General features: G+C 42.6%; 1 pseudogene; it reads left to right on the forward strand.

Annotated features, from left to right (window-relative positions):
• The first annotated feature begins 373 nt into the window (after window positions 1-373).
• Window positions 374-27,206, forward strand: part of LOC147464871 (uncharacterized) — a 75,975-nt pseudogene continuing 49,142 nt past the window's right edge.

Here is a 27,206-nt window from a genome sequence, read left to right on the forward strand (position 1 = left end):
GATTTCCGGGAAAAACAAATGTTTTCCCCGTGTTTGCATTGCATCTGTGCCTGAGAAATGCATCCAAGGACGCCTGGGAAGAGTTGTGTGGCATCAATTCTCAGCTCGAGTCTTACTAAGTTTTTTAAGAGGTTGACAACATTTTCAAAATTGACCGGCCGCCCACTTAATAAGTAGGCAGCCGATGAATAAATTAAAAGCAACGCTCCTATAAAAGAAAAACCAGCGATGGTCTTTTCGGCTGAAAATAACTTACGATCCTCTCTCCCTTGCGTAGCGAAATCTACCAACAACCTCCTCTATCCCTTAGCGCTACCTCTGCAGCTATCTTTGCCGGCACCGCACCAGCTATTCGTGTCGGTTCCACGTGCCTATGAATTCAGCCAGCCCTCTCGCTCAGACACCTAGTTTATCCAATGCTAGCTGTTGGAGAATCTATTGTTGGGAATCTACAAGCGAGCATGCAAAGCTAGCAGCGACACGTACCGATTGTGAATACGCTCTACGAGTTGTTGTTTCGTGCTTGTGCTTTACAAGTACTCTGTCACGGAGAAGGAGCAGAGAGGCCTCGGCCTACGCTCAAAGATTCCGGAAACGGAATCAAGAACAGTCTGTGGAGCTCCATGCTCCAGGTATAGACAGAAGCAAAGTTGAGAACGGGAAGAACCATGACAAGCCACGGAAGAACCACTGAAGTACAAGTTCAACTCACGGAATTGCAACAACTTATCTTTACCGGCTATCCAAAAGGTTTTTAAAGTGTTGAGTATGCAAGCCCGATTGTGTAGCCTGTGGGAATCGCCTCATAAAGCATGCAGTTAAGAGAAGCAGTTTGCATGGCATGGCCACTTTTATATTAAGCTTTTGTAAACAAAAGAATACTCTCAATCAAGCATAGCGTGTTACTGTGTCTCATCTCTCTCTCTGCTCTCTCTCTCTCTCTCTCATCTACTGCCTGCACACTCGCCATGGCCTGCAGCCAGTACTACCCACCATAGCTAAGCTCTCAACATCTATATTAGAGCTTGGTGCTCTTGGCGCTGGCTTCTCAAGACGCTCACTGACGGTGCCTCTCAAGACGCTCACGTTCTCGCAAAGCCCAAGGGAGGTGGCACGCTGTGGCGGTTTTGTGGCAGTTGTGCATAGGCAGGCAGAGGAGACGCAGGCAGACAGGCGCTCCAGGCAGCATATTGAAACGCCACCTTCTTGCTGTGGTAGGCGTTGACAAGCTCTAGTCGCTAGGCAAAGGTGAGTTGGCATATTGCCTATCAAAAAGCTGCTAGTCAAAGGTTGAAGGTGCAAGCTCTTCATAGCATATCAAAACGCAGGAATTCCCTAGCAGTTTAGAAGACGGGTGGGCCTTGTGCGGTGGCCACCCTATAAACCTCTCAAAACGCTGCCTTTGTTGCGCAGAAGAGCATCTCGAAAAGCAACAAGTAAAGGAGCAGTTTTTTTTTTTGCAATATTTGCAACATCTCAAAAGGCCGGCAATACTTATTAAGTGAAAGCATCTTGAAGCCGTTTCAAGAGCATCTTGTGGCACTTCCATCGGCTTGACAACTGTCACAAAGTGATGACGTGGCTACCGAGAGTAAAAACCCTAATTCCTGCAAACCCTAATTTCTTCCAAAAACCCTAACCCTAACTGCTGGCTGAAACCCTAATGTGGCTGGAAACCCTAAAACAAGCGGCAAAAATGCCACATGGCAGCAGTATGGGCCTCCGGATTTTACGGCACTTAAAAGCAGCCCTTTGGGCAACGCAATTCGGCAAAGAGAGTGAGAGAGAGAGTACATTGCTTTATTTTTTAAAAGCCCTCTAGAGGGTTTGAGAGAGAGAAATTTTGCTTTTGGTTTTGAAAGCTTTTGGGGCTCTACTTTTGGGGCTCTGCTTTTGGGCATCCCTTGTAAACAAATAAATAAGCAGTGAGGGCTCACTCTGCAGAGCATCTGGACGCAAAGTCTGAGAGTGAAACCCTAACCGCTCTCTTGTACTTTGACATTGATTTAATACATAAAGAAATATCGAAAGGGGCGCCAGTCTTTGGGGCCAATATCTCTAGGCACGGAACTCCGCCGGGCCAGTGCAAATCTATTGTGATCTGTGAATTGTTTTGAAGTGGTTATTTGGTGTTGTCGTGATTGATTCTTGACTTGGAGTGTCCAAGTCTGTTACAGTGGTATCAGAGCACGGCCGATTTCTCTTCTACGGGAAATCCGATCCCCAATTTTTTTTCCGCGGCACCTATGGCTTCACGCAAGGATCAGTCGACTCCCTCTGCATCTAGAGATGCGGGCAGGGATCACAACGAAGATTCCGACAGAGTAAGGCACGCCTCGGCCTACTCAAGCAGAGCGACGAGAGATGGAGCGTCATCAATTGATCGGCGATGCAACAAAGATGATGCTCAATTTTGCGAAGGACCCAAAATTTGCAAAATATATGAGCGAGACTTCTTTTCAGGAAGTGCACGAGCAATGGCAGAAAACCACAACACCACCCCCGAAACCCGCTCTCAAGAAACCTTCTGCTCACAAGAAATATTCAAAGAAGGAATTAGAAGAGGTGGTTGATGCACAGATTACTCAGCTTTTTGACGCGCAAAAGAAAGCCAAAAAGCACGGCACAACGCAGAAGAAAGGCACTGACTTCCCGGGTTATTTGGGTCGTCAGTCGACATTTGACAAAGCAAAGAAACAGAAGAAGCGTGTTCACTTTGAAGGAGTACCCACTTCTTCTTCTTCTTCTTCTTCTTCTGACAATTCTTCTAGCTCTTCAGATTCAAGCAAAGAAGACAGAAAAGGCAAAAAGCGAAGCAAATCAAGTTTGACAATTACATGGGACGGAGAGACATCTCCAAGGCACTATCTTTCATCAGAAGGTTTGAAGTTGCTTATGCCAATGGAAACTTCACCCAAAAATCCAAGTTGCATCATGTTGGCATGTATCGCAAAGAGACCGCAAGCAACTGGTGGTTAGTCAAGATTCTGGAAGGTACACAAGTCAAAATGTGGGTCCAGTTCAAGATTGAATTTTATGTAAACTATTTCTTCCACCTAACTTAGAGAAGAACATTGGAAGGAATGGGACTGGCTCGCCCAAAAGAAACATGAAAAAGTCACAGCTTGCAGTGACAAGTATTGGTCGGTTCTTCTGAAAGTTACGCCTTTCATGAAGACCTCCGAAGAGGAAAAGATGTGGAAATTCGAAGCATACCTTCAACCTCGACTTCGAAAGAGCATGATGGTGTATCCCCACAATACCCTTCAGCAAATGATGGAGTCCGCAATCATCACCAAGGATCTACATTCCACTGGTAGCCCCAACCCAATCATAAACATAATTGTATAATCGTAAGATAAATAGTGAGATAGAGTACGGCCTCCACACTTGAATGCAAGCACTATAAAGACAATGCTATGCCTTTCAAGGAAGTCCAATGAATGTCCTAAGAACTTCGAAAAGACAATTTCGATGATCTCTAAGTATCAATGCACTAAAAGAAAAGTCCAATACAACGTTGAGATAACACTCATCTTTCACAAATGCATTCATCGATAGAAAATAATTGTTGTAAATGGTTGACTTAATTGTCTAGGTCTCAAATATGTGTTGATGCTAATTATCAATGCCGCTGCCAAAAGATACATATCTTTTGGAACAAAGACGAAAGTTATGAGAAGTATGACCTCCATCATCGATGTTCTTGAAAACCAAATTGATAAGCCACAATGAAGCTAAACTTAATGAGCAAACTAGCCCGAAAAATGGGTGCAAAACCCAAGCACGGCACGCAGGCAATGTGGTTTCAATACCTCTTTCATAGCAGGAGATAATGAACATTCCCAGCCCAATCTTCAACTTCGTCTTGTCCGAATGTTTTTTCAGGTAGAACTAAGACCCTTGGTAGCCAAATTGTTGTGTGTATGCGTGAATATGCTGGTATGCGCACTCAAACACCACTATACAATGCTATTTCGATGAGCATGAGCATATAATGTCCAAAGGCATTTTCTAATGAACTTTCTCCAAGTCAAGGCACAAACACCATACATGCTCTTACTTCTTGAGTCCCCAATCACTTCCCATTGAGGTTATGGGTATGAAGAGAATTGTGGAGTATATGGTTAAGATGCAACAAAACCCTTCACATCGACCGAGAATTGCATGGGAAGTAAGTAGTGGTTTGAAAGCTGGGATGCACTACAGTTGCTTATGAATGTGTTAACAAGTACAAAATAAGAGCATGTGTGGGTGATACACAACTGAGAAGGCATATTAACCTGGCAATAGAGCGATTCCATGGAGTGACTAACTGATCCTCAGTGGCAGAGTCCTCGCCAAAAGTGTCCTGCACGCCACCGCCAACAGAAACACCCTCCTTTTGCTCAGAGGAGTATTCTTTGTCCAAGACAGAGGAACCCATAATGACAATAAGTCGCTCTTCTCCTTGTGGGTGTAGCTCGATAAGAGGCTGCTCTCACAACGCTCCAATACAACCCACCTGGTTTCCACAACATGTCGTCTTTTCGTTCTTTTCAGGCGGGCTCTCTCTCTCTTTCTCTCTCTCTTTGGACTGCGTCTCTTTCTTGTTTGCATGCGCCTTGATGCAAGAGACCCTTAAGTGTCAAAACAAACCACATGCATTGAGGCTCGACTACTACTGCTAAAATCCAAGATTCTTTCGAATATTTCAATTACGTACTCAGATCTCAATTGGTGCCCTCTGCCCTCACTGTTTCTCCCTCATCACCTCCTGCCATCTCCCCCCCACGACATATGGGTTGCATATTCAACCCCAACACGAAAGAGAGAGAGAGAGAGGGAGGGAGGGAGAGAGAGTCGCATGTGGCAACAGGGAATTTACGTAGGTTTCTTTTAATTAGGGATTTAAAATGAATTGGCACACTTGCGATAAAAGACTTTACGTTCTACGAAATAACCCCCCCCCCCCCCCCCCCCCAAAAAAAAAAAACCACAAATTCCACGTGTGCACCCAATCGGCTCCACTTCGTCGCACTAGTATTTGGCTTTGTGTGCCTACCCGCCTACCCCCACGATGCAATCCTCAACCTTCGCCTCATCCTTCTACAAGCTCCACTGCTCGTCATGTCGGCTAGCTGGATTTTGTCTCGTTCAACTACGTGCTCTCTCCTAGTCGCCCTCGTCTTGTTGCCGAGAGAGAGAGAGAGAGAGAGAGAGAGAGAGAGAGATGATGCGGCAGGCCATCGCAGTAAGCTAGGCGTGCTCACGAGGCAACTTTGTGCACCACTGCTCATTCCTTTCCACTATAGCAAGCGAGGCAGTACTTGCCTCTACCTGCAGGACTCTAGCAACAAGAAGGAAAAGACTCTCCTACGAACACTACCCTCAACCTGTGTGTGTGTGTGTGTGTGTGTGTGTGTGAGAGAGAGAGAGAGAGAGAGAGAGAGATTAAATTTGACATCCCCTCTTAGAGAACCATATATTGACACTTGACCAAAATATACAAGAAATAAAAGACAACAGACAATAGACAAAGACAAAATTCATTATTTTATGCTGGTACAACCGGTTCTGGTAGGAGAACAATTGAGCTTCAGAACCCATGAAAGAATAGACCTATACCTATCACCATCCAACATAAGCAACCAGTTAGAACATGGGCAACGTTGATCGGAAGACAAGTATCCAAACAATCTATTCTGCTTGTTATTGTTGTCCCATTACCCTAAACCCCTTCAGTCTCCTTATATGCATTTCGAGGGAGTTTTTTCTTTGCTTCTCTATCGGGCATGATCCGTTTTTTAACGGTATTTTCTACAATAGGTTTGTTTGTTAGATTTTCCTCTACCATAGTTTGAACTGGTATAATAGTTGTTTTTTGTTTGATGAGGAAGACCGATTTGCATCCTTCTGAAAAATCACACATGGCAGAGGAATATGGCTCTCCATTGGATAAGTAATATCTCTTGCGAGTTTTAGGGCTCGCATTCTCAAAGGATGGTATATCCCCCATAGTTTGGCTTCCAATAGTGGGACAGTTAGAGCTTTTCTCAAGCCCGACAACAAACCATTTATCATAGATTTTTTGAAAATCAAAAGTTAGTTAAGAAGTAATCCAAGAATCATCAGATGATAATCATTTACTAGGTAGTTGTGAAATTTTATGAAGGAAGCATTCCTTCACAACTTCCCTTAAGTCCGGTAGGACTATATCTCCAGTCGGAGAGCACTGACAAGGTCAGTGAGACAGCTTAGTATAGCTAATAGAGCAAGGTACAGGTTTTTGGAAAAGTTAGGTATATGATTGAGCCCTTCGGCCAAAATTCTACGTATTTTAGTATTTTCAATAATGCTGAGATCACAAGTGCAAACATGGTAACCAGAAGCCTCAAAATTTTTGCAAAAAGCGGTAAACTGAAAACATGTACAATAAGGAATAGAATCCTGCCGAAAAAATCATTATTATAGATCAACCTCTTTATGGGATGATGATATTTCCATCCTATAAGTATATTGTCGAGTAATTTGTGATTACCAAAAAATAGATCAAAGCACTCACAAAAAAGATTTTTTGGTTGAATCCAATCGAGGAGTACATTGTGAAAGAGACCGTGTATGTAGATGAAACCATTATCCAGTTCCACTTTGTTGAGAGTTCTTCTTCCGCAACAGCTTGTAGTAACCTGCAATATAACCAAGGTTTAAAATTCAGGGAAGTTCCTGATGGGGGGAGACCTGCCTCTTCCTCTTGTAAAGCTACGAACTCTTCCTTCGGTTAGAAGATGAACTAGGTGTTAGGAAGGAAGTGAAGGAGTTGGGTGTGATCAAAGAGTTAGCCCTTTTGAGAGCAGTGGAGTCATCCTCATCAATACAAGGTTTAAGTAGACTAGTGATGACCTTAACACCTTTAAGGTTAGCATAAGTAGTTAAGTAGATGCCAGGTTCATGAGATTTCAACTCCTTCAAGATATCAAGCATTAGTCCACGGAAGATGTTGAAGGCAATCTGTGCAATTACAATTTGCTTAGCTTGGCCACCTAACCAAGAGCAAATGAGGGAGAGATGAAAATCCACAGGTTTTTTCGGGAAAAGTAAGTCTAGATGGTTAAGAATAAACCAAATGGTATGATGGAACCACATGATGCTGGATTCACAGGAGGTTTTAGGGTCAAGAAATCTGCAGGCACATTTTACATAAGCACAAAAGACATTCCAAATGGATTCCGTGTAAAAATCAGGGTTACTCTCAGCAAATTCCATGTTTCCTTTGGTACGGATGTACAGGACTGTATTAGAGGGGCACTTGGAGTGGTCAATGAGATTGAGATTGAAGGGTTCTTTGATGAGCTCACCTTTGTCCAAAAATTGCCTTCCTTTAAGGATCTTGAGTCTGCAATCTTCCACAGTAGAGGCAGGGAGGTTCGCATAGATAAACCGAGGTTTCACTCAAAATAGGTGCTAAGAAAGCTTTGTTGGGAAGGACCCAAAGCTGATGGTCAACCCCGAGGGATTCAATTTCAATTTGTCTCACGGGCAAGACGGACAAAACTTCGGAAATTTTAGGCACCATCTCCAGGAGGTTTGAGTCATTGAGGGAGCAAAGATTACTTTGAAATTCCTTAACTGCTTCAAGGATTGCACTATCTCGACAGAAGATTCCACTAGTTTGTGGAATAGATGGAGTAGCCGGTGCACAAACAAAAGAGGGATTGAACCCACATAACTTCCTAAGAAAGTTAGACAAATCAGCACCAGAGGAGGAAAAAAGAGCAAGCTCTTGCTGATATTGTGAGGATAATAGAGGAAGCTGGGCAATGTAATGGGAGTCTTTATCCAAAGTTGCCAAAATCTTGACCCAATCATTAAAAGACAGCATATGTAAGAAATATAATTTCTTGTCAGAAGTAATAGCCGAATCATAAATTAGTTGAGAAGCATCCAAGCTGCTACATTTGAGAACAAGAGAAGTGGCCACTGAGAGGGGCTCCGAGGACAATTCCAATCTTTGTGACAGAGCAAGAGTCTTCAAAAAAAGTGAGGTGAGGTTCACTTATACTTACCATAGTAAGTAATACACTTTTTGGCCTTCCTAGATGGGAAGGGTCTAGTTCTAAAACTGCCAAAGCATTCTTTGGTTTACAGTCCTTAAGGTAAAGCTTAATCTATTCGAGAATCTTTACTTGATTCTCGGGGTTGTGATTAGTGCTCATGCGAGTTGTCTTTCTACAGGGTAAGCAGTCCTGAAAAGGGAACAGTGTAAACATAAATAAAGGTAGAAACAATAATTGTAACTTTTGGGCCTCCAAACCTTCAACCGGCAAAGTCAAAGACTATAGTAGTCGTGAGCAGGGGACCATAAAAAGAGTCTAAAAAGGACGACCTAACACCAGTCAACCGGTCAAGGGATTACAGACCGTGGGTCAAACTTAGAACTCAATTTCGAAGAAAATTTCGAAAGCCAGCATCTCGGTTTCTCTCGGAAAGAAAAACCTTATGTATAGGATGTGTGTGTAGCTGTTAAATCTTAGATAATAAGACATAATTGAATTTTTACATTCAAAAGACAGCTGGCAATGGAACAAGGAATAGATATGTACAAAAACAACTCAGTATTAGAATCAGTTAAGTACAATGTTTGTAGCAAAGAGATACCCTTTCAGTATGTAGAAAGTAAATATACTTCCCCAGTCATCACTGAGTGTTCCATCCAGAGTAGCATAGCTTGCAAAAGTAAAAAAACCTTCCAAGATAAGATAGAGTCCTTACCTGCATCTATCCTAACAAGACAACAATTCAGTTAGCCTTGGATGTGTTTTACAGGTATTAATGGACCATACAGTTGTTATCCATGTCCATCTTATAAACTTTTTTTATTTTAACAAGCTTAGTGATGTATGTGTAAAAAGATGTTCTTCTTTTTCCTTTTTCATAACCCAAGTTACTAGCAAAAAACACTATTCTGATTAGAAGGCCACTACCCGTTCTAATCCAAGTGTCATAGTCCCCTATCCAACTATCCTTGAAACTCAACCGAAGCTAAAAAAAACCTCTATTTATAGTTCAAAAAAATGGTAAGCTAGTTTATGTTTGTTTAGGTCAAATAAAGTTTAATGCTCATCATGGCAAATGGAGTCTAAAACATCCTTTAGTATGTATATCTATAACTAGATAAATCTCTCAGCACATTAAGTGGCACGGAGCCCTTGAAGTAACCAAATAATTGAAGAGTAGTTCAATACCCATATGCAGCCAGCAGGCCAAGCCTCCCAAAATAAAAACATAAGCTAGAACAGAGCTAGTATCAACTCTTACACAAGAAGATACCCGGCATCATATCATCCCCATGCCAATCCAAGGGGTACATTCTATGTAGTCAAAAAAACCGTCCATAGTGTATACTTACCTTTAATTGTTATAGGTTCTTTGGTAAGAAAATGGGGTTTGTTACAAAGCATCAGGTGCAACCAGTCTTGGATTACTTTTTTACAGAATTTTATAACAACCCAGCGAATGCGACAGAAGTAATAGACAGCCTAGTTAATCAGTTTGGTACAACAAACGTATGCAACCAGGCCAACCATCCCCGCACACAATGCGCACGAAGTCAAATCAGTACTCCTTATCACCCAACCGATGGGTTTTACCAAGTTTGCAGTATTACCAAATTTAACAGTGAACCATTAATCCATGCTTATCAATCCAATCTCAAACCATACCTGCTTTATGCAATTACCTCATTAAAGCCAGAGAGCCAGTACAACATTGGTTAGCAACCGGGGAAAACACCTTGTTACAGCAAGTAAATACTAGGCTTAAGCCAACCAAGCAAACCCAAAATTTTCCTTTTCCAATGGATGCAAGTTCCAAATTATACCGACCAACCTTAACAACTTTTTCCATGATGAGTAACATAATAAACCTATCATTCATGAGTAATACATACACCCGCTGCGCTCAGTGTGAAAAATGACACTTATCGACAGTTGTAAAACCCAACAAGAACACAAGCAGTATGCGCCTGAGGTAAAACAACAGCCACCATGCTATTGAAAAGCATTTAATGTTTACCTTATTGTGCAGAAGAATGCTTAATGTAAAAAAAATTCAACATAACCAGCAGCGAGGCAACCTAAGGTAGAGAAAAACCTGAGACACCTGAGTAGTGAGCTCCATAGCTCCTTTTGTGAAGCAGGCAGTACGTCTTCTCAAAAAAGCCAAACAAAACAACACTGGCTAAGTGAGGGGCAGAGATGCGCCCTCACCTGTTTAAATAGTGGAAGGATGATGGATTGCCAGTCCTCTGAGCGGGAGTAATAAGTGAGCCAAGCTGCCTTCCCTTGTAAGTGTGTGGTAGCACCAAACAACACGCAGATACCCATGAGTGGGGAGATCCATAGCCAGAGAGGAGAGGGAGGAGAGGCCGCCTTCACAATGTAATGAAGAAGGAGAATTAAATCACGCTCGGCACGCCAGGGGGATCTATATCTTAGTTTAATAATCAAGGGCTAGGCCCCATGGTCTTTACAAGGTAATGGCATATTTTGAGTAGTATTCCTAAAGTGACCGATCAGATTCCGGGTTCGATCAAAGTAGTAAAGAGGGGGGGGGGGGGGGGGGGGGGGGGGGGGGGGGGGGGGGGGGGGGGGGCTTGTTCTTTATAACAACAAGAATACCTATAGTACCATAGTGTGTGTGTGTGTGTGTGTGTGTGTGTGTGTGTGTACTCGCCCTATCCCAGGCGCCATACACAATGGGTCGGTAGTAGGCCCATTGTGTATGGGCCTACTACCTAATTAGAGAAATGAGATTCTCTTGTTTAAAGTGTAACCCAGGCGAGTTATGTTGGGTGAGAGCTTGTATAATAGTGTTACAGATCTGATTTCTATTAAACCCGTTAAGGCAATACTTTCTGATAAGTAAATAAACCTCCTCCAAGGCAAGAAAAGGGTTAGGGGAAGAATAGAAAATTAAGTGTAGCAGGCAGATACAAGAGCTAATAGCAGCCTTGTAAGGCCTATTGCTATTCTTTTTTATGAATTCTATAAGTGGTAGTTTCAGGAGATACCTTTTCCACACAAACCTTAGGTCATACCCACCATCTTACGGGATATGAAGGGAAATAGAGAGGCTAAGGAATTGGACAAATGTGCAGAAAGCCCCATTGGGTGTGACGGTCTATTGGAGAGAGGTAGGTTCAGTTTTAAGGGAGTGAGGGTAAATCAGACAAATTTCATTGGGGAAGTCTTTATTGTTGACACTAAGTAAGTCATCCATGTATCTATAAGTATGTCTGAACTGTGAAAGCTTATTCTTTGTAAGATTCCATGGTCTTGAGACACCACTTGTATTCAAAGAAAGCAAGGTAAATATTATACATAAGTGGAGAGCATGAGAATCCCATGGGGATGCCTAGGCATTGGTTAAAGCAAAGACCGCTTGAAATTATAGTGCAGTTACTCAGCAGCCAGGAGATGGAGGAGAAAAGCTTAGCTTCATTAAAGTGTAAGGAGTGTATGGAGTGAGATAAGTGAATTTACCTATGTTTTTTGGAAAGAGAGATGTAAAAAAATTTTCTTCTTTCTAGCATTGGAGAAATCCATTTTAATCACCTTGGCAAGAACAGCCTTAAGGCCAAGATCCCCATCAAGGGGAATGTTTTTGTAGCATTGTGTAATGTCAGCAATAAAAATGTGGAAGATATGCTGAGGGAGGTTAAGCGAGACCTTTGTAGAGTTTTTTGTAAGCCAGAAGGGATTATATTGAACATGTAAGAAGTCCTGGCAGATTTTCTGTTTAGTGGCAAAAATAAGCTCAAATTCAGATAGTATAAGGTCAAGGCAAAAAGTAATATCCTTGGTGATATCATTAAAAATACAATTGGAGGCATCGGATATCCACCTGAACTTATGCTTATGAATTTTATGAAATAACACCGATAACTTAGTGTTCAGCACAGAGTAGCCTAGAAGCCCTAAGTGTTTAGCAATTTATTGGTAACAGTTTGTAGTGTAGATTTAATATAACAAAAATCCTTACCAGATACTCGATTACGAGCGGCCTTCCAAGCCAGGTATTTGCAAACGACAGTGGGATAGTTAGAGCTTTTGTCAAGCCCGACACCAAACCATTTATCAGAGATTTTTTGAAAATCAAAAGCTAGCTGAGAAGTAAGCCAACAATCATCACATGATAACCATTTACTAGGTAGTTGTGTATTTTATGAAGGAAGCATTCCTTCACAACTTCCCTTAAGTCCGGTAGGACTGTCATCTCCAGTCGGAGAGAACTGACAAGGTCAGTGAGACAACTTAGTATAGTTGATAGAGCAAGGTATGGGGTTTTGGAAAAGTTAGGTATATGATTGACCCTTTGGCCAAAATTCTACGTATTTTATTCTTTTCAATAATGCTAAGATCACAAGTGCAAACATGGTAACCAAAAGCCTCAAAATTTCTACAAAAAGTGGTAAACTGAAAACATGTACAACGAGGAACAGAATCCTGCCGAAAAAAGTCATTATTATAGATCAACCTCTTTATGGGATGATGATATTTCCATCCTATGAGTATATTGTCGAGTAATTTGTGATTACCAAAGAATAGAGCAAATCACTCACAAAAAGATTTTTTGGTTCAATCCAATCGAGGAGTACATTGTGAAAGAGACAGTGTATGTAAGAAACCAATATCCGGATCCACTGTTGAGAGTTCTTCTTCCGCAAGGGCTTGTAGCAACCTGCAATATAACCAAGGTTTAAAATTCAGGGAAGTTCCTGATGAGGGGAGACCTGCCTCTTCCTCTTGTAAAGCCACTATAAGATTCCATGGTCTTGAGACACCACTTGTATTCAAAGAAAGCAAGGTAACTATTACACATAAATGGAGAGCATGTGAATCCCATGGGGATGCCTAGGCATTGGTTAAAGCAAAGACCGCCTGAAACTATAGTACAGTTACTTAGCAGCCAGGAGATGTAGGAGCAAAGCTTAGCTTCATTAAAGTGTAAGGAGTGTACGTAGTGAGATAAGTGAATCCACATGGGTTTTTTGGAAAGAGAGATGTAAAAAAGTTTCTTCTTTCTAGTATTGGAGAAAGCCATTTTAATCACCTTGTCAAGAACAGCCTTAAGGCCAAGATCCCCATCAAGGGGAATGTTTTCGTAGCATTGTGTAATGTTAGCAGTAAAAATGTGGAAGATATGCTGAGGGAGGTTAAGCGAGACCTCTGTAGAGTTTTTTGTAAGCCAGAAGGGATTATATTGAACATGTAAGAAGTCCTGGCAAATTTTCTTTTTAGTGGTGCAAATAAGCTCAAACTCAGATAGTATAAGGTCAAGGCAAAAAGTAATATCCTTGGTGATATCAGTAAAAATACAATTGGAGGCATCGGATATCCACCTGAACTTGTGCTTATGAATTTTTTAAGTGGGACATAACACCGGTAACTTAGTGTTGAGCACAGAGTAGCCTAGAAGCCCTAAGTGTTAAGCAATTTTATTGGTAACAGTTTGTAGTGTAGATTTAATATGATAAGATTCCTTACTAGATACTTGATTACGAGCGGCCTTCCAAGCCAGGTATTTTCAATTGAGAGTGGGACAGTTAGAGCTTTTGTCAAGCCCGATAACAAACCATTTATTAGAGATTTTTTGAAAATCAAAAGTTAGCTGAGAAGTAAGCCAAGTATAACCAGATGATAACCATTTACTAGGTAGTTGTGAAACTTTATGAAGGAAGCATTCCTTCGCAACTTCCCTTAAGTAGCAGTAGGACTGTCATCTCCAGTGGGAGAGCACTGACAAGGTCACTGAGATGGCTTAGTACAACTGCTAGAGCAAGGTACGGGTTTTTGGGAAAGTTAGGTATATGATTGAACCCTTTGGCCAAAACTCTACGTATTTTAGTATTTTCAATAATGCTGAGATCACAAGTGCAAACATGGTAACCAGAAGCCTCAAAATTTCTGCAAAAAGTGGTAAACTGAAAACATGTACAATAAGGAATAGAATCCTATCGAAAAAAGTCATTATTATAGATTAACCTCTTTATGGGATGATGATATTTCCATCCTATGAGTATATTGTCGAGTAATTTGTGATTACCAAAAAATAGATCAAAGCAATCACAAAAAATATTTTTTGGTTGAATCCAATCGAGGAGTACACATTGTGAAAGAGACAGTGTATGTAGATGAAACCATTATCTAGATCCACTTTGTTGAGAGTTCTTCTTCCGCAAGGGCTTGTAGCAACCTGCAATATAACCAAGGTTTAAAATTCAGGGAAGTTCCTGATGGGGGGAGACCTGCCAATTCCTCTTGTAAAGCTACGAACTCTTCCTCGGTTAGAGGATGAACTAGGTGTTAGGAAGGAAGTGAGGGAGTTGGGGGTGATCAAAGAGTTAGCCCTTTTGAGAGCAGGGGAGTCATCCTGTTAACCCTCACGGCTCACGGACACCCCATCACCTACGACGGACGTGTATTATGTATTTGGTAGAGTTAGGTACCAGGCTTGTCGGACCAATAGGAAAAGGGTAAGAGTGATCGCCGATGAGAGGCGCACTCTAACTGGGACATTCAAGGGATTAGTTTGCTAAGCATGGGCGCCCAAGTGTGAATGGGGTGAGCTCATATAAAAGCCAACTAAACCTAAAATTCAGGCATTCTCTCATTTGTGCAATAGAAGAGTGCTCTTGCTCCATCTCCATCTCCATCTTCTTCTTCTTCACCTCCTCGTGTGTGTGTGTATGTGTGTGTGAGAGAGAGGGAGAGTGTGTGTGCGATCGAGCATTACGAAGGCACGACGGCGGCGAAGCGGTTAAGCGCGGCACGACTGCAGCTTCTTCTTCATCGCGGCGAGGAATCCTCCACGGCAGGAGCATAGAGCGGTGAGTGACACACCATTGCCCTCTTTTGAGCTTGCTAGATTAGTCTTGTTGTGTGCTTGGAGCCATTTGTGGCTCGCACACGGTGTATCGGCAAGTCCCTTGCTTCGACAGTGCGGCAAGGAGCGCACATTTTTGGCGCCGCTGCCGGGGAATCGCCCTGCTCTAAGCCCAAGAGGCACTTTGTGCTTCTCTTATGAGTTGTTTGTAGTAGGAAAGAAGAGGAATGAGTTGTTTTTCTGCAAGTTGTTAATTTCTGTATTGTCTGCAAGTTCTGTGATTTCTGCATAATGTTGTGTTTTCTGTTTGCACACAGTCTTTGCACAATTAGTAGTCGTTAGCTTGTTTGCAGTGAATGAATAAGTAGGAAGGCAGTTAGCAATTTCTATTGCACACAGTCTGTACACAGTTTTCTGTCAAAGTTTGCCTGCACACAGTCTTTGCACAGTAAGGTAGTGAGAGAGGAAGTAGGTGGAAAGTTAGCTCACTGTCAGTAAGCAGTTAACAGATTAGTTAGTAGATTAGTTAGTGGTTAACAGCACTGTTAGTAAGTAGATAAGGTAGTGAGCTGTGAGCTGTTGACTGGGAGGTTAGGTAGGTGACAATGTGTGTGGCCAAGAAAGGGTCAGCAAAACCGCGCGGGGTCGTTGCCCAAAAAAGAAAAAAATTTATATTAAAAACATAAAAAATAAAAAACCCAAGCCCAAGCCCAAGCCCAAGCCTCAGTCCTCAGTCTTATGATATATACTAGACTCACTCTTATATATATACCCTACCCCCTCGAGAGGGAATGAGAGCATGTGGGGCAAGTCCTCCACTCTCCTCCCTTCTCTTCCCACTTGCACCCTTAGACTTTCTAATTCGGGCCTAGTTCCCTACTAGAAATTGACGGTTTTAGGGTTTCCGAGGGCATAAAGTGACCAAACGGAGGGCTGTAAAGCACGGCACGTCCCTCTGACCGAGACGCTCGTTTTGAGCTATCATACGTTCTATTCTATAGCTGGGTCAGAAAAAAAGGACCAAAAAATAAATAAATAAGAAAAGACTTGGGTTGCAAAACACCCAAAATTACTAGGTGAGCAGCCTTCACGGGCCCTCACTGACACTTCTAGGGGATCCAAGTCATATGAACCTACGCTCTGGACGAGTGTTAGAGCACGAGCATATTGGTAGTGCCTCCATTTACGCGGGCACCCATTATTCCTCCACCCTAGGTTCTGGACCTTCGGCCGGGACTCAAGGTAGCGCGACCCAAGATCCTCATATCGCGTCTAGTGATTCTTCCTCTGACTACGAAGTCATGGAGGGGTATCCTACACCAAACTCTGATAGTTCAAGTCAAGACATGCATGCCATGGGACCACGGCCCGGGTCCAGCGTGTTTAGTCGCTTAAAAGAGACCCTTAGTAGAGCTACTCGCTCCGAACATGCGGTTAATGAAATAAATGAAGGGAGTGGGGAAGTAAATTCTTCATTCATGCCTAAAATGGACCCTATGCTTCTTGAGAGTGTGCATGTGAATGTTCCATCCACTGCACCTCCTGATCCTTTAGGACTATCTCCCTCTGAGGTTTTACTACCCGATGGTAGGAGTCTTGCCGAAGTACAAGAGATCGAACGCTATATGCAAGCAACAAGGGAGAGGGAAATTAAGAACCTACAAAGGCTAGAACAAAGTCGAGCCCTGAAAGCAAAGGCTCCTATGACAACAATCATGCCAGCCGAGCAACCGAGTGCTCCCAAGGTAGCAGTCACGGAGGGGCAAGCTATGGGGAGCAATAATGCTTCCACTTCAAGGGAAACCTCCAGCACGCCAGGCCTAGATGGGATATTCCTAAACAAAAATTGGGAGTATGACCTACAAGCAGAAGCTTTAACTGATCGGTACACAGGACACACCTATCATGTGGGTTGGTTAGATGTTCTACAATCCACATCGAGTGCTACTAGCATAGATGAGCAACAACAGAAAGTCTGTGATGTCCTCCATATGATCGTCGAGTTAGAAAGACAGAACATAGGGATCAACATGCCTTCAACAGGCCTAATGAGATTCTTGGATACGGGAAAGGCCAACCAACCAACCCTGTCACAAATGGAGACTCCCTCAGTGAGCCCCATTGATCCTCCATATGTTGTTTCGCCAGGAGCCTCAGTACAATCTGAGCCCACAAGTGGCAGCTTTACCTTCCCAGATCTAGCTCATCTTTCTCGTAATGACACTACGGCTACCATGCATATCCCAATGGTGAGCATGACAAGAAGTACACCATGGAGTTCATTTGTTAACACTGCGCCGATGCCTAGTAGCACAGTGCCCCCAACTATACCTACATGTATGTATCAATCATGTGCACCTGTCGTACCTCAGCCTCATGTAGCTCCTACACCTCCGATTATTCCAAGAGCTTACAATCCACAATGGAATTATCCAAGCTCTTATACAGGTGGAGCCATGCCATTTAATAATAACATGTGATATCAGGCACCCCCTATGCCTAGGGCCACGCCTGTAAACTTTTGACCACCGTCTGGTACACCACCATACGAAATTTGGGACCCAAGAGCCGCGCGTATGCCAAGGCCAAGGCCAACTCCCATCTCACATGTGGTTCCAGGAGCACATACACCCATTATACCTGCTCAAATAAGAGATTTGGCAGCATTTGCTCAAACTATCGGTCGCTCTATTGCAGAAAACATGCGTAGTGCACGTGATAGAGATCCTAGGAGCAAGGCAATTCGAGTTGCTAAGCTCACATAGAAATTCAGTGGAGACGGAGATGCTAGAAAGCATATGGAAGTCTTTGAACATGTGTGCGATTCCTTGGAAGAGCACAATGAGCTACATAAGTGTAAGGCTTTGAGTTTGACCCTAAGCGGAAAGGCTGGAGATTGGTATAGAACCTTAAGAGTAGAAGAGAAAACGATCTACTCTACTCTTAGGAGACTGTTCTTAAAAGAATACATACGAGAGGGAGTACTTTGGGGTGTAGCCTCTCAGCTCTAGAAAGCCCAACGAGAAGAAGGTGAATCCGTGAGAGACTTCATTAGTCGCCTAAAGAATTTGAATTATCGATGCAATCCAAACGAGCGATTCAACAACAACCAATTGCTCGATAGATTCATTAGGGGACTACGACATGAAAGTATCTATAAAGGCCTAGTCATTAGAGGTATCACTACTTGGGAAGCAGTCACCATGAATGCAATCCAATTGGAGGATAATTTAATGATTGCAGGAGAAAGAGTGTCTGCCGAGCCAAAGTCAAAGCCGAAGTCAAGTAGCTCGCAAGCATCAGGGCATGAGCCAATGAAGATAAAGCCAATCGTGTAAGAGCAAATGATATCTGAGATGACTTTGGCAGATCTCACCAAGGCCATCCAAGAAAGCCTTAGGGGTAATCGTGCTCCACAAAACACTCATATGTATCCAAGAAGGGAGCAACAATGGTGCTCAATTTGCTTGGGCCCACATACTACGAGTGAATGCCCTACTTTCAGAGTAAAGTTTAACGGGACTTGTAACGCGTGTGGTAGGTATGGCCATCAAGCGAAGGATTGCCTAATGCTTAAACGCATCATGGAAAATAGACCGCCTATAGCTTGGGCAGACTCACCTCAAGTTCCTGCATTGATGCCTACCCCACCCATGGAGCAACAGTTGCCATTACAGCACATGGTCCCTAGAACCCAAAATGTGGTCCAAACCACACCGTTGCCACCTCCAGTAGTAGGACCGCAACCCCCTCATCCAAGAGTTACACCTATGAACCAAATAGGTTGTGAGTCATCTAGTACTTATGTAGATTGCGAAGAGGACATAGACTCTAGTATCACCTATGGAGTCGACATGCTTGAGGAGTGTCCCATGTACTATATGGAAGACCATTGGGGACAAATCAAACCGGTATATCAAGCTACTGCACTAGCAGCAAGAGGCCAAAACATTAATAGTTTTGCCAGGAGACCACCTCTTTAGTGCTACGAATGTGGTGGACCACATCGAGTAGCTGAGTGCCCCATTAGAATGCAAAAGAATGCTGCACTAATGCAAACAAGTCAAGGGAGTGCATTGGCAATGCCAATACTCACTTGTAATCATTGTGGCATAGATCATTTGATCGCACAGTGTCCTAACAATCCAAACGCACCGAAAATCACACCATTGAACATAATAGAGATTGTTGATGGGACACCACCAACTATAAACATAGCACCAGTGAATGCACTCACATGGTCGATGCTCCAAAAGCAAAATTACATCCTCGAAGAGAGAGATGTTGCATCCATTGGCCGAGCGAGAAAGAAGAAAACACGAAGAAAGAAATCCCTTAATGCTTCTAGCTCAAAACCTAGTTCAAAGACTAACATAGGGACAGGAGAGGATCACGTGTATATGAATGACCCTGAGGATGACTCAGATTCGATAGAGACCTCGGAGACCAAAACTATTACTACAAAGGAAAAAGCCAGTGAGGAGGATCACGAGAGGGAATTACGACGAACACCAAAAGAGTATTCAAAGTTAAACCACCCAGTTGCGAACCCCCAAGATAAGCCACGAGAGACAAAAAATGAGGATTGCAAGAGAAAGATTGGAACCTATCCAAACCCAACAATGGAAATTGAACGAGTCCAACAACTGAGGGGTTTGGTGGAAGAAACTCAACGAACATTAGAACCTGAACCCAAACATATCCAGATGTCGGACACAGTGTTTCCCACACAAGTTCAACGTCACAAGAACTACAGGCCGTTAGCTATACCCAGTATCATTCGGGAAGAGAGTGAGGGTAGGACATCTGAAAGTGGACACACACCTTTCCTACTAGAGAGAATGTTTGGTGAGGGAATACCCGACCCCCTAGAGGAAGTGGAGATTCCATCTTCACCATTCTCTTGTCAGGGTCCTACGTCCCACAAGATGCCATTAAATGTTGCCAAATTGATGGATTTCATGTCTTCAGAAGTTAGAACCACCATCATGTCCAAACTATATAAAGACCCGTTAACAAGTTGGGGCAATACTTTGAAGGGGATGAATCTAATGCTACTCTGCCAATCACTACTAAAGGATTAACTATAAAGGGAGTCCTTGATGGTGGTGCGAGAGTCAGCATGGTGACAAAGAGTTGTTGGGAGTCTATGGGGCGACCCCACCTTGAAGCCACAAGCGTAGTGGTAAAAATGGCTAATGGATCTATTGTTACGCCTATTGGAATGCTAAAGGATCTCAGAATCAAGGTCTTGGGACACAAGGTAAGGCAAACTTTCATTGTTATGGATTTTTCCAAGCATCCTATGTCATTTGAGATGATCTTAGGGCGTCCATTCATGAGGGAAGCAAAAATGGTGCATGACTGGTCCAAAAACCACGTCTACTTACAGTTCCAAGACTCTGTCATTCGAGTTGATCTTTTAAGTGGTCGAACGCATCCTCTAGGAAATAAATTCATCATTGATAATCGATCAGACACAACAATTCACTTAGTTCCATTACAGTATTGTTACACGTGTAACGAAGACACGGATATTGGGGAGAACTCTCCTTATATGGATATCCTACCCGGAATGGCTGAGTCAGACAATGTCGATTGGGTACACCTAGCGGCAACTATAGATACATGGGGAGCTAGAGGAACAACCTGGGTAACACCAGATGGGGAAGAGATACCACACATTGCACCAGTAAACATGTTAGGTGTAGCGTATGTAACATCCGATGATAAGAAAGAGGCACACCTACCTGAGAGTGAAACCGATGATTCCTCAAAGGCTTCAGGCCAATACACATCAGAAACAGAATCTCAGGGAGAAATGGATTCAGAACGTGAGGAAACATCAAGTGAGCCAAGTATAGAAACTGAACACTCAAGGTCTAATACGACCATCTATGGTAATTTATATGAGAGTGAAGAAGATACAAGCGAAGACCTATCAAGCGAGTCGAGTTCAAACATTTACCAAAATCAAAACCTTAACAAGAAACAAAGGTCATATAAGAGACGACGATATCGAGCAAATGTGAGAGCTAGGATAAACAAGGAAAGATCTACTGCAGAAAGGCTTAGCTATCTAGGGGCATGTGATGCTCATCGAAAGCTAGTAGACAATTGGGGTGAACATCTCCAGAGTGTCATGTGGTGCAACCCGCGACCCATTGACCTCGCTCAATTGGAGGTTACAGAGCCGAAATTGAGTTGAACTATAAGAAGACGTAAAAACCGAGAGTTAGCACAACCACAAAAGGAGACAGAACTAAAAGAAAGGTCTCCGTCAAGACAAGAGCCTGCTGACTTACTGCAGAAAGGCTTAGCTATCTAGGGGCATGTGATGCTCATCGAAAGCTAGTAGACAATTGGGGTGAACATCTCCAGAGTGTCATGTGGTGCAGCCCGCGACCCATTGACCTCGCTCAATTGGAGGTTACAGAGCCGAAATTGAGTTGAACTATAAGAAGACGTAAAAACCGAGAGTTAGCACAACCACAAAAGGAGACAGAACTAAAAGAAAGGTCTCCGTCAAGACAAGAGCCTGCTGACTTACATACGGCTCCTGAACATTTTAAATCTTATACCACGGGGGAGCGAAAGGTTGTGTATGCCAAGGCCCAACAAATACCTACCAATGAAAGCAGTGGAGTCTATGATGGTCCATCGGTAGTTAAAGAGATAGAATTAGCAGAACCAGGTGAGGAGTCTAAACCAGTCTTTATTGCTCAAGACCTTACCGAAACTGAAGAGGCTGTACTTAAGGAGCTCCTCAAGGAATACAAGGATATATTTGCTTGGACATATCATGACATGAAGGGCGTTCCACCTTCTGTGGTGCAACATACAATTCCCATGATCAACACTGCTAAACCCGTCCAGCAACGACCCTATCCAATGAATCCTAAGTACGCCAAAATTGTACAAGAGGAGATTGAAAAACTTATCCAATGTGGATTCATATACCCTATTGAGCACTCAGAATGGGTTTCTCCAATAGTCATTGTGCCAAAAAAGAATGGGAAACTAAGAGTGTGCGTGGACCTCAAGAAAGTTAATGCAGCCACTAGGAGAGATCATTATCCCTTACCATATTCAGAACATGTAATTGAAAGAGTTGCGGGCAAGGAAGCTTATAGCTTTTTATATGGGTACTCTGGTTACAATCAAATCACAATTGCATTAGAGGACCAAGCTAAAACTGCTTTTATCACAGAGTTTGGAGTGTTTGCATTTCGTGTTATGGCTTTTGGCTTAACAAATGCCCCTGCTACATTCCAACGAATAATAAACACTGCGTTTAAAGAATTTCTAAGGGAGTTTTGTGAAGCTTTCCTAGACGACCTTTGTGTTTATTCTTCTTGGGAGAAGCATTTGTTATATCTACGAAAAATATTTGAAAGGTGCAGATTTTATCGCATCTCATTGAACCCTTTCAAATGCCAATTTTGGGTTAAGCATGGAGTCATTCTAGGGCATATAGTGTCCAAGAACGGGATATCCACAAATGAGAGTAACATTAAAGCCATTACCGATTTGCCACCACCTACGAACTATAAAGGAGTTCAAAGATTTATGGGCCATGTGGGTTATTATCGAAGGTTTATTTTAAACTTTGCCGAGATAGCGCGTCCATTGTACAAGCTTCTTATCGAGTTTCACTGGACGGAAGAATGTCATCAATCTTATGAGTTATTAAATAAGGCCATAACAAGTGCTCCAATCCTGCGAACACCTGATTGGAATGTACCTTTTCATGTGCATATTGATGCATCAAATTTTGCTATTGGGTGTGTTCTAACTCAACCAAGAGAACATAAATTGGACTACCCTATTAGCTTTGCAAGTCGCCAATTAAATGATGCCGAGATGAACTACACTACTACAGAGCGCGAAGGTCTAGCTATGATTTACGCAGTAAAGAAATTTCGCTATTACCTTCTTGCTACCAAGTTTGTGTTTTATGTTGATCATCAAGCATTGCTATATTTGGTAAATAAGTCGTGTTCCACAGGTCGAATTACACGATGGTTGTTAATTTTTCTTGAGTTAGACTTCACCGTTGTTGTGAGGCCTGGGAGGAAACATGTCATGGCGGATCATTTATCTCGTATCCCTAATGGCGAAGCTCCTACGGGGGTTGATGATGAATTGCGTGATACTCCTTTGTTCATTGTTGAGACAATGCCTGAATGGAGTGAAAAGATTGTTAACGTTTTAGTTAATGGTTTTCCACCCAAAGAACTACGAAAAGATATAGCTCGAAAATTAATCAAGGAATGCGAAACCTATTGCTTACTGGCTGGAACTCTCTATAAGAGAGGAAAAGATGATGTTCTTATACGTTGTGCCTGCGAGGATGAGTATTTATATATTCTACAAGAGGCACACATGGGCGTATCTGGTGGTCACTTTTCAGGAAACTTGACTGCCCGAAAGATCTTACAGTCAGGCTATTGGTGGCCCACTATGTTTAAGGATGCATCACTTTTTGCAAAGGGATGTGATGAATGCCAACGCTTCAAGAAGCCACAAAGAAGTGATAGGATGCCTCTACATCCCATCAAGGTAACCCAACCATTTGAAAAGTGGGGCTTAGACTTTGTAGGACCGATTAGTCCGGCTGCACGTAACACGCAATCACGATATATCATTGTGGTTACCGACTATGTAACCAAATGGGCTAAAGCAAAAGCAACACGGAAGGCGGATGCAAAAACAACAGCTAAGTTCCTCTTTGAGAACATTATCACACGTTTTGGATGCCCCTTTGAACTTGTGAGTGACAATGGAACTCATTTTATAAATGAAGTAATAAAAGAACTCACATCAAACTTCATGATATCACACCACAAGTCTACACCCTATTATCCCCAAGCAAATGGCCAAGCTGAGAGTACCAACAAAACTCTCATCTCCATTTTGACAAAGACAGTCGAGGCTCATCGCACCGATTGGGACCTAAAGCTTACATCAGCTTTATGGGCTTATCGTACTGCGTATAAAGTTGCTATTAATTGCACACCGTTTAAGATGGTGTATGGCCAAGAAGCAGTTATGCCATGGGAGTTTGTCATTCCTAGTCTTCGAGTAGCTTCTCAAGAAGGTTGGGATGGTAACCCCTTAGTGGAGCGATTATATATCCTGGAAAGGCTATATGAAGAAAGGCAATTAGTTGTGCGAAATGCTCTAGTGGAGAAGGATAGGAGAAAGAAGTGGTTTGATAGCCATTTAAAGGATAAAGACATCAAGGTTGGTGATAAAGTTCTTATGTACGGGGTACGTTATGAAAAGAAGAAATTGAAATACGCTGGTAAGGGACCATATCGAGTGTGTGAAATTACCCCGCAAGGTACCATTCGTGTGGAGACTCTAGATGGAGTTGAAACCATTGGATTCCTTAATGGGAGTAAATTCAAAAGATATTATGATCCTCTAAGCCAGGAAGAGTTGCAAGCCATCCATCAAAAGAAGGCTGCCAAGGAACAAGCAGAGCTTAAAAAAATCCAAGCAAGAGTTGAGGCTCGAGAACGACAACAACGTCTTAGACGCCAACGAGAGGCTAATCTGGGAATCACGCAAGCATTTTTCGAGGACACAGATGACGACTCATTAGAATCTAAGCCACCCCTACGATACCCAATTGAGCTAAATAGCACCAATGGGAAAGTACTATACAATGCCTTATTAGATACGGGAGCTAAACACAATTTGTTATCCTATAGAGTTTGGTGTTAATTAGGGAAACCGACCCTATCCCCGAGTACGATGCAAGTCAAGGGCATTAATAAAAAGAAAATTGCTATTCTTGGAGTCCTTCAGACCCCTATTGTCTATGACAATGGAAGCATAGTGCAGAGGTTTCTAGTCATGCCCGCGGGAGCTATGGAAGGCAACGTAAACCTGGGACGCACGTGGATGTTGGCAACCAAATGCACTATTGATTGGGATACTGGTAGTGTCACGACGCGACCACCGACTCTTACCCCTATCATTCAAGCAAGGTCACCTACGTTGCAAACTCTAGCAAAGTTGAAGGATAGCCAACATTCACAAGCCAAGGTGGTTAACTCGTCTTTGCCAGCTACCCATGAACCTAGCACTTCAACACTTGTAGTTGCAGCAAGTGGTAATATTTCAAGTACTCATCCACGACCTAAGAGTACATATCAATGGGTCCCCAAGGCCTTACTTCCAACTACCTCAACCCTCCCATCCATTCCAAGAAAAAATTTCCGGGGAAAACCAAGAGCGCGCCCTAGGAGAGTCAAGACCAAATCACGATGGATTCCAAAACAACTATTAGAAGCCCAAGGCTACTATGATGGAAATGAGAAAATTTGGGTACCTAAACGTAAAATATGTCCTTCCCTATCGACAACAAACCCATATGAGTCAAACAGTGTAACGCTAAAGCCAATGGCAGACCGTGGGAAGGGAAAGATCACAGAATGCTACACACCTAGTCCAGAGCTAGTTTGGCCTCCAAGGGAAAACCAATTTATTCCACCTAGCTCAGGAAGGGGGGAGTTCCATGAAGCTTCTAGCTCCTCATGTAATACATCCATAGAGGTAAAAGCTTCTACACAGCCTCCATCTATAGTAGTGGACCTCCATGAAGCTACAAAAGAATCCACACCTCCCACTGTTCATCGCCTGATGAACCACTTCAAGTTCGATCCTGGGAGAGTACCTTACCACCCTTGCAACTTGACGAGGCACCTAGGGTAATAGAAAACTTCTGGCAAAAATCCTCACCTATTACCAACTGGAACAATTGGTTTCAAAGGGTGACGACATCATTTCAAACGGTATGATCTACCCAAGGAAGGGGGGAGTGTTTGTGGACATCCATCATTCACTTGCTTCCCTCTCAACCTTTCTCCCTGACCTCTTAATCTCCGATCTTAGGGAATGTATATATAAAGCCTTATACTCACAAAAACAAGATAAAAAAGTAAAAGAGCAAGAGCCATAACAAAATCATAAAAACAAATTATGCACAAGAACACGACCCTTGTAATATTTGCACTCTAACCATCATATATTTGCGTGTACAGATATGGCTAGTACGCTAGAGTCATCCACTCCTGCCTTGGGTGAGAGGTACCCTCGTTACTTTTCACAAATATTTCACATGGTCTTTCCAGTGCTTGCATGTGAATGGGATTTGATAGGTACGCTAGCATGTGAGAGGAATTTTGAGGAGTTAGAATGGCTGATACGTCTCTTGACCACGTCTGATCCATACTTAGTAGAGAGCGTTTCTCCCATTGCACAAGCCTACCCTTTTGACCAAGATGACTATAGGCGTCTAGTGACCTTCTTAGTAAACATGGGCACCTATGATGAAGAAGAAAATTTACATGACTACACGGATGGCACATATGGTCTCATGGATAATGACTTTGTTTATCTCGACGACGAGGATAGGGGTTTAGCCTTAGGGTTTCCCCCCAACCTCTACAATAACCTATTCCCTTGACTCTCTAGGGGAGTGCAAATAATTAGGTTAGGGTTCCTTATGTTTTTTGTTGTGTTCAATAAGTGTTGGTACCTTTTTCCACTAATGTGCCTCCTGGAGGTATTCCTTTTGTTTCCTAGTGTGTACAGAAAGTGTTGCTATTGATAGGATTTGGACCTTCATGGAATCTTTATCTCGACTCACTCTTCAAATCAAGCGCGACTATCGACACAAATAGGTGTTTCTTGTCCATTAGCATTGCCCCTTATCTTTTTTGCATCTATGATTGTCTGCTTTGATTGTGATTGGTAGCCTAATATTCACCGCATTTGCTTAGTATCAAACATTTAATTCAACGTAATTTTTTGTCATAATCACTTGTCTAAGTTTTAAAATTAAGCAGTCCGACTAAGCTAGTTTGACCAAGTTAGGTGTTAGAAATCTTCTCTTAATACCATGGGGAATGCCTTCCTAATAATCAATGGTTACTTATGTTCTTAATCCGATTTAGGCAGCATTGTGTGAAATGTACTAGGGCTTTCTACTGGGTTTGACCCTATTGACCTTTCGCTTAAGTATTATAAAGGGAGTTTACTAGTGTGATGAGCCTGGGGAGGTGTATCAGTGTTATATGACCCCCCAAAGTTACAAAATTAAAATGCTGAAAATGAACAAACAAAAAATCAAAGTGCCACACTGTAAAATCTTAAGCTGGAAGAGAAATCTCAGCTTGATTTGGTACATCACTCACATGTATTGCCTATGGTACTAGAGCCCTAGAGGTTCCCAGTGTGGGCGCTTTTCCTTGAAAAGCAAAAAACCCAAGGCATACAAAATAAGCACACACATCAAATTGAATCATTGTGAAAAGACTTTGGGGGGT

Source organism: Adiantum capillus-veneris, chromosome 1 (genome assembly GCF_014529385.1).
Source record: "Adiantum capillus-veneris isolate H3 chromosome 1, ASM1452938v2, whole genome shotgun sequence".
Taxonomy (NCBI): Eukaryota; Viridiplantae; Streptophyta; class Polypodiopsida; order Polypodiales; family Pteridaceae; genus Adiantum; species Adiantum capillus-veneris.